The 14401-nt window shown below is 45.9% G+C and overlaps 1 protein-coding gene across 4 annotated transcripts in view; it reads left to right on the top strand.

Moving 5' to 3' along the window:
- The first annotated feature begins 1946 nt into the window (after positions 1-1946).
- LOC111157348 (NLR family CARD domain containing 5) overlaps positions 1947-14401 on the top strand; it is an 85296-nt gene continuing 72841 nt past the window's right edge. For all 4 annotated transcript variants that reach the window (XM_022518680.1, XM_022518683.1, XM_022518682.1 and 1 more), the window contains exon 1: positions 1947-1984. The gene's annotated coding sequence lies outside the window, so the exon portion shown is untranslated. The remainder of the gene's footprint in view (positions 1985-14401) is intronic.

A 14401-nucleotide genomic window follows, 5' to 3' on the forward strand; every position in this document is an offset into this window, starting at 1 on the left:
AGGGAGCCCCTAAAAGGCCAATCGGGCTTTAACATGGAAGAGACATTTCTCATAGGCAGATTTTTGGCCAAACCGCCTGCTCAGAGCAGGTCTTCTTTCTACCCTCAGGCCATAATACAAAAGATTTCTATCATCCCAGCCTTGGGAGACACCAGGCTCCACAAAGGATATGTGGAGAAAACCCCTATTACCACACTGACCGAATGGGATGGGGAAAGAGGAAGACCCGAACATGTGCAAAGTCCCTGGGGCAGAAGGACACAATCATGACAGATTCAAGAAACAATGGAGGGAGACACGTGGGTGGCTCAGTCAGTGGAGCATCTGACTCTATTTCGGCTTGGGTCATGGGATCGAGCCCTGTGTTGCACTCCACACTGTGGGTGAGGCCTGCTTGTTTTCTTTCTCCCTCCTCTCTCTCTCTCTGCCCTTCCCCTCCCAAAAAAGAAAAGAAGAAAAAGGAACTGAATGGAGGCTGCTGTAGCAACGAGAACAAAGAGGAGGGGGAGAGAGAAGAGATCAGGGCCCATATCAGGAATGTGCCCAAAGGGCCTAGCCTGGATTTTGCTGGTTCGGAGGCAAGAGAGCTGCCCCTTCACCTTTGGGACCATTTCATGGGAAACCACCAACTTGAGCCCTGCTCTAGCCCCTCCAAGTGCTCTCTTGGGCTTGTTTTTTGTTTTTTAAAAGATTTTGTTTATTTATTTTGATGGAAAAGTGCGGCAGAAGGAGAAGCAGAACCCCTCTGAGCAGGGAGCCCGTCGGCGGGGATTGGGGGGGCTTCAATCCCCCGATCCTGGGTTCATGACCTGAGCCAAAGGTGGATGCTTAACTGACTGAGCCACCCAGGTGCCCCTCTCTTGGGCTTGTTTCTCTTTATCTCTTGGGACCCAAAGCAAGGGTGGGACACTCACTAAGCTGACCAGGACCTCCTCTGGGGACTGGCAGGCAGGGCCTCTAGCAGGGTCAAGGTGGCCCGAGTAAAGGCAGTTGGCCAGTAGCTGGAGAGCAGGACTTCAGTCCAGGGCTGTCTGACACTGATGTGACCGCTATCCTGCAGTACCTTCATACTCACATGGGATGGAAGTGAGCGGAGAGTGCAAACCAGCCCAGGGAGGTGAGTGGAGGACCTTCCTAGCAGGCTGACTTGTCCCCAGGACGGATGTGTCCCCGGCAGAAGGAGGGGAGCTCCCTGTCCCAGGAGGGGTGCAGAAAAGCCAGAAGCTTATAGTGGAACTTTGGGAGGGTAGTTGGACCAGTCCTTGCTCAGGAGGGCTGCAGAGCCCCTCCCCGGGGAGCCTCATCTTCCTTCTGACCCACCAGCGCTCTTGGTTCCTCTCTTCCTCATCTCTGCCTGTGCGACTGGGGCAAATTCGTTCGCCTGGCTAAGCCTCAGTTTGCTCATCTGTAAAATGGAGTCATGCTTGCGTCTGCATTTTAGGGTTATTCTGAGGATTAGATACTTTCCGAGATAGTGTCCAGCACCGGGTCGGAGAACCGAAGGCTCAGTTAGTAAGACCAATTATTGCTGTTACCCCCTTCACCCCTCCTTTCAGTCTGGAGAGCACCGCGGGACAGGAGCCGGGCCCCTGGGTTCTGTCTCCTTCTGCACAGCGACCATCTCTTCTTTCCCACCCTGTCCCCGCCTCCTTAGTGTCCCCACGGGCCGGGAGAGGGGAGCTCAGCCCGGGAGAGGGGAGCTCAGCCCGGGGTCCTCCTGGGGCACCCTGATCTCCTCCACGCGCGCTCTCCTGCCTCCGTGTCGCCTCCGTGGGCCGTGCCTGGGTTGGGGCGAACCGCGCGCAGAGCGCGGGAGCCGCGGTGCGCCACCGCCCGGCCCGCGCCCCCGCCGGCGGCGGCACTTGGAATCCACGTGACTTCTCGGCAGCGGCCGCCGGCTCCCAGCACCAGCCCGGGTGCTCTCCGCCCGCTTTCAGTTTCGTGCGCGGCGGGGCTGAAGCGTGGCGGAGCCGGAGCGCGCGGGGTGAGTGCAGAGCGAGCCCCGGAACTGCGGGCTCGGCGGGCTAGCGGCGTGGGGAGCACCGGGCCGGGGGTGCCCGAGGGCGCTAGGCCGGGGGGCTCCGCCGGCTGCCGGCTGGCTGACCCGGTGGCAGGGTGCAGGGACTGACCGACCGGTGGACAGATGGGGCGCCCGCTGCCCGGCGGAGTTTGGGGGTGGAGGTGCGAGCCGCAGAGGGAGGCAAGTAGGGGTTACCCGAGCTGAGGGGCGGGGTACCCGGCTGCGCTCCCCTTTCTCCCCAGCCTCCCAAAGCTCCTGGAACTTTAACTTTTAATTGTTTTTTAAAGACTTATAGCAGCGGGAGGCGGGGGGTAGGGGCGAGATAGGTAAAAGGGATCAAGAGGTACAAACTTTGTTGGCTACATAGGTCATTCCTAGAGATCTGTACAGCATCGAGCCTAGAGTTAACATGCACAAATAATAGAGGGCAGGAGAAACTTTTGGAGGTGATGGACGGGCTTATGGCATAGATCGTGGAGCTGATTTCACAGGTGCATGCTCACCGCTAATCTCAAAAGGTATACTAAACACGGCTTTTTGCATGTCCATCGTAGCTCAGTAAAGTGCTTTACAGAAAAGAGGTGCAGACTTTCAGTTACGAAATAAGTAAGTCAGAGAGATGAATGTACAGTAGAAGGAATCTAAGATGGCAAGGGTATTATAGTAGAGGATAGCTGCATGTGTGTGGAGTTGTGGCCTTGCTGTTTTACACCTGAAACTAATATAACATTGTAGGCAACTCTACCTCGATAATAATTAAAAAAAAAAAAAAAAGGCATTTTGAAAGTCTCGCGACTCATTCTGCACAATTCACGCTTTTAAGCGTAAACATGCTTTATTATTATTACTATTATTATTACTATTATTATTATTATTATTGACAATGAGGATAAAAGGAACGGAGTTAGTGAGGTTGAGCCTGCCAGCTTGCTGGTTTGGATGTAAGGAAGCGCCATGTAACCATCACTCAACCCCTGCGTTCCTCAGCCCACTTTCATCTCTGCCACACCTCATTTTGAAACAAATGGCAAACAGACGTCATAGCATTTAACTGAAATATCTCCGAATGTACTAAAAAATAAGGAATCTTTAAAAAAACAAAACAAAAACAACAACAACAACAAAAACACGGCACCATCTGAAGACTGGAAGCATTTGAACAGTAATTTCTTCATGTCAAGTCCCCCCAGACTATATCCGATGAATGTTTTAACCTCATAATCGGGTGAAAACATGGGCGTCATTTTGTTACTTGCTTTTGGCATTTTATCCATTTTATCCTGAGCCACCCAGGCGCCCGCTTTTGGCATTTTATGTGGTTTTCAGCCATTTTTCTCACTTGGGGGGTCAGGACCTGGGGTTTGCTGAACCAGCCATTTAGGGATGTCTGAGCAAGGTCCTTTGCCTTCAGCCTGGTTTGCATCCTTTTTATAAGTTGGGGGTTCTTCCATTTCCTTTTTAAAAGGTTGGGGGTTTGCAGACTTTAAAAACAGTTGGAAAACCAGAACTTCCTAGCCTCCCAAACCTGGGAGTGTCCGGAGGTGGGCTGTACTCACAGGCCAGTGCCTAGAGCCTCCTCCCTCCAAATTGCTTTTCCTTCTAAGAAGCAGTAAGTCCAGAAAAGCATTCGGCTTGGTCTCCCGCTGCCAAGGTGCTGATCGTGCCCACCTGCCTTGTCCCCAAAGCCCGGCACATGGCTTGCCTGGTGCGTGCCTGCTGTGGGAAGCAGAGGGACCATGGCCCTCAGCACCTGGTGTTTGCTGGGTGACCATGTCAATTTCCTCAGAAGGTCAATTTCTCATCTGTGAGCTGGGGGTGATAATACGTCCTTCAGAGCGTGCCTCAGGGTTGGATGAGATACGCCCCAGTGCCTGGTCCACCTCAGTGCATGGAGAGCAGTGGGTCCTCCGTGAGGGCAGACCAGCAGAAGGGAAAGTGCTCTGGAAGAGTTTTCGCAGGTTGCCTAGCTTTGCGCCTCCGACTGGACTTTTGCAGGGCAGGAGGAAAATTCCGCAAAACTTCTTGGGGTGTCTTTTCCCAGCTGTGATGAATTGAGTTGTGTCCTGGAGAAAGATATGAAGTCCTTACCCTCCGTATCTCTGAGTTGTGACTTTATTTGGAAATAGGGTAGTAGCGGATGCCATTAGTTAAGCTGAAGTCATACCAGAGTTAACTGGGTCCTTAATTCAGTGTGACTGGTGTCCTTATAAGAGAGGAAGTCAGCTTATGAAGATGCACACACGCCGTGAAATGACATCCAGGTGACAACAGAGACAGAGACCAGAACTGATGCGTCTATAAGGCTGGACACCCCAAGAATTACCAGCAACCAGCAGAAACCAGAAAAGCCAAGGAAGGCTCCTCCCCCTGAGGGTGCTTTGTTACAACTGTAACCAAGCTAGGAAGCTAATTCACCAGCCCAGAACCTAGTTTCTGCTTTCCAGAGCAGCACTAAGGCTCAAGCAAATTAACACAAGTGCCAATACTTTGTAAAAACTTTTTGTCGGTATTCTGAGGACATAAACTACTGGGGTCCTTTGCCAAATCTATTTTTTGAGCGTTGGCTAGTAGCCCCAAGTCTACCTTGGCTGAAACCCATTCTGCAAGGAAAACACCTAGAGGATTTGCAAAGAAAAAAAAAAAGAAAAATGATCAGTCTGCCTGTTGCTGTAGGCTGTGCGGAGAAGGGAAGGTTTTTGATCCCTCTGGCCACCCAGGAGAACATGTGTCTCCCACACACTGTACTTAAAACCAGAAGGGATGGGGCAGGCAAGCACTTGGTCGTATGTGGGACTTGTTGCCTGTAAACTGGGCATGATTATATTACCCATATGCTATCTGAAGGCTCTTGGGTCCTTGAGGACTGAGTAAAGTTGGCATGAACCCCTATTCTGTTCCTTTGGGAAGCCCCACGTGTCCTTCAGCCCTCTGTGAATCTGGAGGGTAGAGGTGGAGGTGAGCTTGGTTCCTCTGGCCATCTCTGATCCCAGACTCTTCTTCTGTTCTGTGGTCATCCTTTCTCCCTGATTGAGCAGGGCATGAAACTAGTCATTTTCCTGGGATGGAGAAATGAGAGTCATGGGGAAACGTGAGTTCACTCATTTATCTTGCTTGTTTTAAGCCTGACTCTCTGTGATGGGACTCCTGCTCCAACCTGTGTGTCACTCCAAAGTCTTCCGATAAATTCTCTAGACACAGGAGTCTTCCCCAGAAAGGTTTTTAGCAGACCTTCTACCTGAGATGCCTCTGAGAACTCTGAGAACATATAGCAAAGGAGAACTTCAGAGAGCCTGCGGGAACACTGACTTGACCTTGGATGACCTCTGCTTCTACTTTGGTTTATTTCCAGTCTTTTTTCTATGTGTGTATATTCATATTTTTCTGTGGACTCATACATAAAAACCAAAATGGAATTATGCTTTTTAAACTGAATAAAATGGAATTACATATTAGAGGGAAAGTACATCCTATATCATTTTTTAAATTATTTCATTTTTAATAGCTAATATATTCATATAGTAAAATGATATAAAATATACAAAGAGGTTATGATGCAGAGTAAGTGTCCGCCTTCCCCTGTCTCCCAGCCACCTGATTACCCTCCCTGAAGGCACCAGTGTTACCAGGTTCTCATGTGTCCTTACAAAGATCATTCAGGTGGGCCTTTACAAACATGGATATGGATAGATGGATAGATAGATACAGATATAAATATGGGTATAGATATCCCCCTTCTTACAAATGGTGATATACTCTATAGTTTTTTTTATCTTTTTTCAAAATGTAATACAATTTGGAAATCTTTCCACATCAAAACCAAAAAAAATCTGCCTTTTTTTTTTTTTCTCTCTTTTTAAAGATTTTATCTATTTGACAGAGAGAGACACAGGAGAGAGGGAACACAAGCAGGGGGAGTGGGAGAGGGAGAAGCAGACTTCCCACCAAGCAGGGAGCCTGATGCGGGGCTAGATCCCAGGACCCTGAGATCATGACCTGAGCCGAAGGCAGATGCTTTAACCCAGTGAGCCACCCAGGCGCCCCTGCTTTTTCCTTTTTAACAGCTACAGAGTATTTCATTATATGGTTGTGTCATCATTAATTTAACTACTGTTAAATTGGGCATTTAGGTTGTTCCCTGAATGTTTCTCTTGCTATCCCAAACAGTGTTGTAATGAATATCTTTGTTTAAGTATCATGTTTGCATATGTGAGAGTAAGTCTTTAAGAAAAACATTCAGGAGGACAGAGAAAAACTGGAGAAAAACATTCAGTTAAGCACCTGCCTTCGGCTCAGGTCCTGATCTCAGGGTGCTGGGATCGAGCCCCTCATAGGGCTTCCTGCTTGACGGGGAGTCTGCTTCTCCCTCTGCCCCTCCCCACGCCTTGCACACCTGTACGCGTGCTCTCTCATGCTCTCTCACGCTCTCTCACTCTCTCTCATAAATAAATAAAAGCTAGAAAGAAAGAACGAACAAACGAACAGATCCAGGAGTGGATTTGCAAGGTCAAAAAGAAATACGCAGTTTGAACTTTGATAAATATGGCAAATTACCGTCCTTATGTGTTGGACTAAATCGCACTCCCAGCAGCTACCTGTGAGGGGGCCTGCTTCCCACACTCGTCCCAGCATGTGTGTTATTAGACTTTTCCCTATTTGCAGATCTGGGAGACGAACGATGATATCTACCCCCCCATTTCTCTTATCTTTTCAAATATTTAAGGGTCATTTGTAGTTCATTTTCCATAGACTGTCTATTCATATTCTTTTCCTACTTTTCTGTTGGGTTGTTAGTCTTTCTCCTATTTAGTTGTAAAAACACCGTGTATATTAAGGAAATTCACTCTTTATAACATGAGTATATTGGCATTTTAAGTGGCTGCATAGTTGTCCATAGAATGGTGGACCCATATTTGCCTATTTAAGCATTTAGATTGGGTCTTGTTTTCTTCTACTATGCATGGACTGTTTCCTCTGTTTTATTTATAGATAGATAGATAGATACAGATATATATAAAATGTGGGAAGAATTTTAAAATATATATGTATTAGTGTGTGTATATATATATATACACCTTCATATATATATATATGAAGGTGACATTTATTTCTTTCCACATTTCCCACCAGATTGCTCTCAAGAAGGGAAGTACTTTTGGGAAAGTACCTTGATTAGGATCGGGGTTGGTGGAGGCCATATGCAAAGTGGTCAGCAGGGACCAGGACAGGGCGGCTGCAGGGCAGGCTCTGTGTGGGGCCTGTGAGTGGGTTGGGGTGCTGGGGGTCGGTGCTGTATTTGCTCCCAAGAGAAGGGAGGAGAGAGAGAAGCTGGAGAGTGGCTAGGCCACGCAGGGAGGAGACACTCCTCCCCCCACCACCCCCCACACAGAGAAACTTCTTGGAGGTAGGATGCCCAGTACTGACTACACGGATTCCCGCCTGGCTCCGCCCAGCGATCATTAACCCCCTCGGCAAAGAGTTTCCAGAACATGTCAGGTTCTGCACTGGGCACTGGGTTAGAGCTGAGAACAGGACAGGTCTCACTGATGTGCCAACAGAAACACAACAAACAAGTACATGACGTGTGACTGCAGTGAAGAAAGACAAGTTAGGCGAGGGGGTAAGTGCACGGCGGGTGCAAGGATGGTTGTGTTCAGGGAGGCACAGAACTTCCCATGAGGGGCACTGGGACAGTTGAGGGGGGCCAGGCAGGGGGCCATGGACCATGATGATGTCTGGAGGAAGAGGGAACCAGGCAGAGACAATGGCAAGAAAAAGGAGGAGGAGGAAACTTTGTTTCCGGTCTTCTGTGCTCAAAATGCTTATTGCAAGTTCATTTTTTTTTTTTTTTTTTTCCATGTAATTGAGCAAAAGGCTTGGCTTGCCGCAGGAGACCTCCACCGGAGGAGACCTCTCTCTACAGCCTCCCCTCCGGTCCCCTGGGCGGAGGGTGGGGGCGGGGGCCGGGGGACGCTAACCTTCCTGAGGCCCTGGTACTTCGGGTGGCTTGGTGTCTGAGCCAGTTTTTCCGTGTCAGGAAAGATCGGGCACGGACATCCCGCTAGCTAGAGCTTTGCTCACATTCTGGAATGTTTCCTTAGGCTAGGTTCTCTTCTCAACGTGGACTTCTAAAGGAATATATAGACTCTATTTGTTCGAAGTTAAAAAGGCACATAGTATAAAACTTACTATCTTAACCATTTTAACCACTTAAAATATTCAGGAGTGATAGGCACCTTCACACTGCTGTGCAACTGTCACCACTACCCACCCCCGGGACTCTTCTCATTCTGTACAACCGAACCTCTATGCCCACTGTCCAGTAACACCCATTCCCCAGCCCCTGGCCACCACCATTCTACCTTCTGTCTCTGTGGATAGGATACTCTGTGTGCCTCATGTAAGTGCAAGCGTGTCACCTTTGTCTTTTTGGGACTGGCTCATTTCTTCTAGTGTAACACCCTCAAGGGTTAGCCATGTTGTATGTTGCAAGATTTCCTTCCTGCCTAAGGCTAAATAATATTCCATTGCAAGAATATACCGCATCCCGCTTCTCTGTTCCTCCACTGAGGGGTACTCGGGTTATCTCCGTGTTTTAGCGATTGCAAATAAGGCTGCTGTGAACCTGGGAGACTGCTTTCTGTTCTTTTGAGTAGATGCTCAGAAGTGGAACTGCTGAGTCGTATGGTAATTCCATTTTTAATTGTTTTGTGGAATCACCATCCTGTTTTCCACAGCAGCTGTACCATTTTTCCATGCCCACCAGTGGCACACAGGGGTTCTGATTTCTCCACATCTTCGCCGGTATTTATTGTTTTCTGTTTTGTTTTGTTTTGTTTTGGTAGTAGCCATCCTAATGGGAGTGAGGTGGTATCAGTCTCATTCTAGTCGGTTTTTTAAAAAGATTTATTTATTTATTTGAGAGAGAGAGAGAGCACATGTGTGCAGAGTAAAGGAAGGGGCAGAGGGAGAGGGAGAAACAGACACTCTGCTGACCTGGGAGCCTGATGTGGGGCTTGATCCCAGGACCCTGGGATCATGACCTGAGCCGAAGTCAGCTGCTTAACAGACTGAGCCACCCAGGGGCCCCTCACTGTGGTCTTGATTGCATTTCCCTAAGGATTGGTGATGCTGTGCGTCTTTCATGTGCTGATTGGCCGTTGTTACATCTTCTTTGGAGAAATGTCTCTTCAAGTCCTTTGCCCACTTTTGAATTGAGTTGTTGGTCTCATTGTTGTTCAGATCCACACATTTAGTTTTGTTACTGAATTCTAGGCATTCTCTATGTATTCCGATGATAAATTCCTTGTCAAATATGTGTTTTGCAAATAACTTCTCCCATTCTGTGTGTTGCCTTTTTACTCTGTGGATAGTGTCTTTTGATGCTCAAAGTTTTAAAGATTTTCATGAAGTCCAATTTGTATGTGTATATGTGTATATATACGTGATTACCTGTGCCTTGGGTAGGAGGCAATCATTGCCAAATCATCGTGATTCAGCTTTTGTCCTGTGTTTTCTCCTCAGAGTTCTTACTGTTTTGGGTCTTATATTTAGGCGCTTGACCCCTTTTTTTTTTTTTTTTAAGATTTTATTTATTTGACAGAGCGAGACACAGTGAGAGAGAGGACACAAGCAAGGGAAGTGGGAGAGGGAGAAGCAGGCATCCGGCCCAGCGGGGAGCCCAGTGAGGGGCTCGATCCCAGGACCCTGGGATCATGACCTGAGCTGAAGGCAGATGCTTAATGACTGAGCCACCCAGGCTCCACCCTTCTTGATCCATTTTGAATGAATTTTAAATGGAGTGTAAAGTAAGGGTCCGAATTCATTCTTTTGCATGTAGATATCCCGTTTGCCCAGCATCATTTATTAGAAGGCTGTAAAAGACTGTCCTTTCCCCCACTGAATGGTCTTGGCACCTTTGTCAAAAATCATTTGGCCATCTATGCAAGAGTTTATTTCTGGGCTTTCTATTCTATTCTATTGGTCTATACCATATACCATTGACCCTGGAACAATGTGGGGGTTAGGAGTGCTGACCCCTAGTCAAAATCTATGTATAACTTTTGACTCTTCAAATACATACTTACTGATAGCAGATAGTTGACCAGAAGCCCTACCGATAATAGAAACCGTCATTTAACTCATGCTTTCTATGTTATATGATTATATGCTATAGTCTTACAATAAAGGAAGCTTGGGAAAAATGTTATTAAGAAAATCATAAGGAGGGGCACCTGGGTAGCTCAGTGGGTTAAAGCCTCTGCCTTCGGCTCAAGTCATGATCTCAGGGTCCTGGGATCGAGCCCCACATCGGGCTCTCCACTCAGCGGGGAGCCTGCTTCCTCCTCTCTCTCTGCCTACTTGTGATCTCTCTCTCTGTCAAATAAATAAATAAAATCTTCAAAAAAATCATAAGGAAGAGAAAATACACTAATACATTTACAGTACTGTATTTCTTGGAAAAATTCATGTATAAATGGGCTCACGCAGTTCAAACCCATCTTGTTCAAGAGTCGTCTCTACATCTGTTTTTATGCCCATTCTACACTGTTTTGATTTAGTTGGTAGTAAGTTTCAAAATCGGGAATTATGGGTCTTACAGTTTTGTTCTCCTTTTTCAGGATTCTTTTGGCTAATTGGGGGTCTCTGGAGATTCCATATGAATTTTAGGATGGGTTTTTCTGTTTCTGCAAAAAAAATCGTGGAGATTTTGGTAGGGATTAGGTTTAATCTGTAGATGGCTAATATTGACATTTTAACAGTATTAAATCTTCCAATTCATGAACCTGTAATTGTGAATGTGTTTCCGTTTATTTATGCCTTTAATTTCTTTTGACAATGTTTTGTAGTTTTCAGTGTACACGTTTTTCACCTCCTTGGTTAATTTCTAAGTATTTTATCCTTTTTTTTAAAAAAAAGATTTTATTTATTTCACAGAGAGAGAGATCACAAGTAGGCAGAGAGGCAGACAGACAGAGAGGGGGAAGCAGGCTCCCAGCTGAGAGAGAGCCCAATGCGGGGCTCAATTCCAGGACCCTGAGATCATGACCTGAGCTGAAGGCAGAGGCTTTAACCCACTGAGCCACCCGGGAGCCCCTATTTTATCCTTTTTGATGCTATGGTGTGTGGAATTGTTTCTGTAATTGCCCTTCCAGATTCGGCATCCTTTGTGTAGAGAAACACAACTGATTTTTGTGTGTGGGCTTTGGACACTGCAACTTTGCCAGATTCTTGTATTAGTTTTAGCAATTTTTCTACATATAAGAATATTGTAGGGGCGCCTGGGTGGCTGGTCCTGGGATGGAGCCCCGGGCATCAGGCTCTCTGCTCAGCAGGGAACCTGCTTCCTCCTCTCTCTCTGCCTGCCTCTCTGCCTACTTGTGATCTCTGTCTGTCAAATAAATAAATAAATAAAATCTTTAAAAAAATATATTGTAGGGCGCCTGGGTGGCTCAGTTTCTTTTTCTTACCTAATTGCTCTAGCTAAAAATTTCTTTTTCTTTTCTTTTTCCATTTCTTTTTCTTACCTAATTGCTCTAGCTAAAAATTTCACTACTCTATTGAATTGGGGAAAGCAGACCCCCGGCGTTGTTCCTTATTTTGGAGAAAAAGCTTTTGGTCTTCCACCATTGGGTATGTTATTTGCTGTGAGTCTGCATACTTGGCTTTCTAAATGGAGATCGTTTCCTTGTATTCCTATTTGGTTGAGGGGTTTTTTTGTTGTTTTTTTTAAGATATGAAAGGGTGTTGAATTTTGCCAAATGTGTTTTCTGCATCAATCAAGATGATCACGTGTATTTTCTCTTCCTTTTGTTGGTGTGCTGTGTTCCACTGATCAAGTTACATGCGGTAAACCATCCTTACATTCCAGGAATAAGTCCCGCTTGGTTATGGTGTATAATCCTCTTTTTTAAAAAAAAATTATTTACATATGTATGTATTTATTTATTTGAGAGAGAGAATGCACACAGGTGTAAGCATCGAGGAGGGACAGAGGGAGAAGGAGAGCGACTCTCAAACAGACTCCCTGCTGACAGCAGAGCCCAGTGCGGGGCTTGATCTCACGACCCATGAGATCATGACCTGAGCCATAATCAAGAGTCAGACGCTTAACTGACTAAGCCACCCAGGCACCCCAGTGTATAATCCTTTTAATAGGCTTTGTATTCAATTTACTAGAATTTTGAGGATTTTCACATTAATGTTCATAAGGGATATTAGTCTATGGTTTTCTTAAAGTGTCTTTGTCTGGCTTTGGTATCAGGGTTATGTTGGCCTAATAGAGTAAGTTAGGAAGTGTTTCCTCCTCTCATTTTTGGGAAAGTTTGGGAAGAACTGGTATTAGTTCTTCTTTAAATGTGTGATCGAGGGTCGCCTGGGTGGCTCAGTGGGTTAAGCCTCTGTCTTCAGCTCAGGTCATGATCTCAGGGTCCTGGGATTGAGCCCCGCACCGGACTCTCTGCTCAGTGGGGAACCTGCTTCCCTTGCTCTCCCTCTGCCTACTTGTGATCTCTGTCTGTCAAATAAATAAATAAAATCTTTAAAAAAAAAAAATGTGTGATCGAATTCACCAGTGAAGCCATCAGGTCCAAGGAATTTCTTCATTGGGAGAGTTTGGATTACTGATCTAATCTCCTTATTAGGTACAGCTCTGTTTTGATTTTCTATTATTTTTTAGTTAGTCTTGGTAGGTTGTGTGTTTCTAGAAATTTCTCCATTTTATCTAGGTTTTCCAGTTTGTTGGCATACAGTTGTTCATTGTACTCTCATAATCCTTATTATTTCTATAGAACTGGTACACTTTTAGTTTTGATTTTACTGAGTTCTCTTTTTTTGTTAGTCTAACTAAAAGTTTGTTGATTTTGTTGATCGTTTTTAGAACCAATTTTGGTTTCATTGATTTTTCTCTATTGTTTTTCTGTTCTCTGTTTATTTCTGCTCCAACACTTATCATTTCCTTTTTTTTCCGATGGTCTCGGTTTTAGTTTGTTCCACCTTTTCTAGTTCCTAAAATTGTAAGGTTAATCTGTTGGTTTGAGACCTTCCTTGTTTTTTAATATAAGCATTTGCAACAATAAATTTTCCCCTTATAATCGCTTTTGCTGTGCCCCATAAGTTTTGGTGTGTTGTGTTATTTCATTTATCTCTGAATATTTTCTAACTCCCTTGTGATTTCTTTTTTGTTTTGTTGGTTGTTTAAAAGTCCGTGGTTTGGGACACCTGGGTGGCTCAGGGGGTTGAGCCTCTGCCTTTGGCTCAGGTTGTGATCTCAGGGTCCTGGGGTCGAGCCCTGCAGCCAGCTCCCTGCTGAGCCAGGAGCCTGCTACCACCTTTCCCTCTGCCCCTCCCCCACCCTGCTCATGCTCTCTGGCTCTGCTCTTGTTCTTTCCCAAATAAATAAAATATTTAAAAAAAAATAAATTCAGGGCGCCTGGGTGGCTCAGTGGGTTAAGCCTCTGCCTTCAGCTCAGGTCATGATCTCAGGGTCCTGGGATTGAGCCCCCCCCCCCCGCCCGCCCCCCCCCCCCCCCCCCCCCCCCCGCATCGGACTCTCTGCTCAGCAGGGAGCCTGCTTCCCTTCCTCTTTCTCTCTGCCTGCCTCTCTGCCTACTTGTGGTCTGTCAAATAAATAAAATCTTTTAAAAAAATAATAAATTCAATTTAGTTAACATGTAATGTATTATTAGTTTCTGGGGTAGAATTTAGTGATTCATCCGTTGCATAGAACACCCAGTGCTCATTCCATCACCTAATGCCCATCGCCCAGTTACCCCATCACACCCCCACCCCTTCTCCAGCAACCCTCCTTGAGTTTTGTTTGTTTCCTAGAGTTAAAAGTCTCTTATGGTTTGCCTTCCTCTCTGTTTTGCTTTTTTTTTCAATCTTTCTCTTTTTGTTTGTCCGCTTCAGTAACGTCCATTGTCCTATCTTGAAGTTCACGGATTCTTCTGCCTATCCGCATCTGCCTTTGAATCCCTGTGGTGAATTTTCCATCTCAGTGATTGTACTCATCAGCTTCAGAATTTCTTTGTGATTTCTCTTTAAGTTTTCTCTCTATTGATATTTTTATTTTGTTCACACATCGTGTTCTTGACTTTCTCTTTCTTTAGTTCTTGGAGCATTTAAAACAGTTATTTTTTAATTTTTTAAATATTTTTTTAAATATTTTTTTTTTATTTGACAGATCACAGGTAGGCAGAGAGGCAGGCAGAGAGAGAGAGAAGAGGAAGCAGGCTCCCTGCTGAGCAGAGAGCCCGATGTGGGGCTCCATCCCAGGACCCTGGGATCATGACCCGAGCCGAAGGCAGAGGCTTTAATCCACTGAGCCACCCAGGCGCCCCTAAAACAGTTTTTTTTTTTTTTTTTAAAGATTTTATTTATTTA

Source organism: Enhydra lutris, unplaced genomic scaffold, assembly GCF_002288905.1.
Source record: "Enhydra lutris kenyoni isolate GAN:26980312 unplaced genomic scaffold, ASM228890v2 scaffoldscaffold54, whole genome shotgun sequence".
NCBI classification, from domain to species: Eukaryota; Metazoa; Chordata; class Mammalia; order Carnivora; family Mustelidae; genus Enhydra; species Enhydra lutris.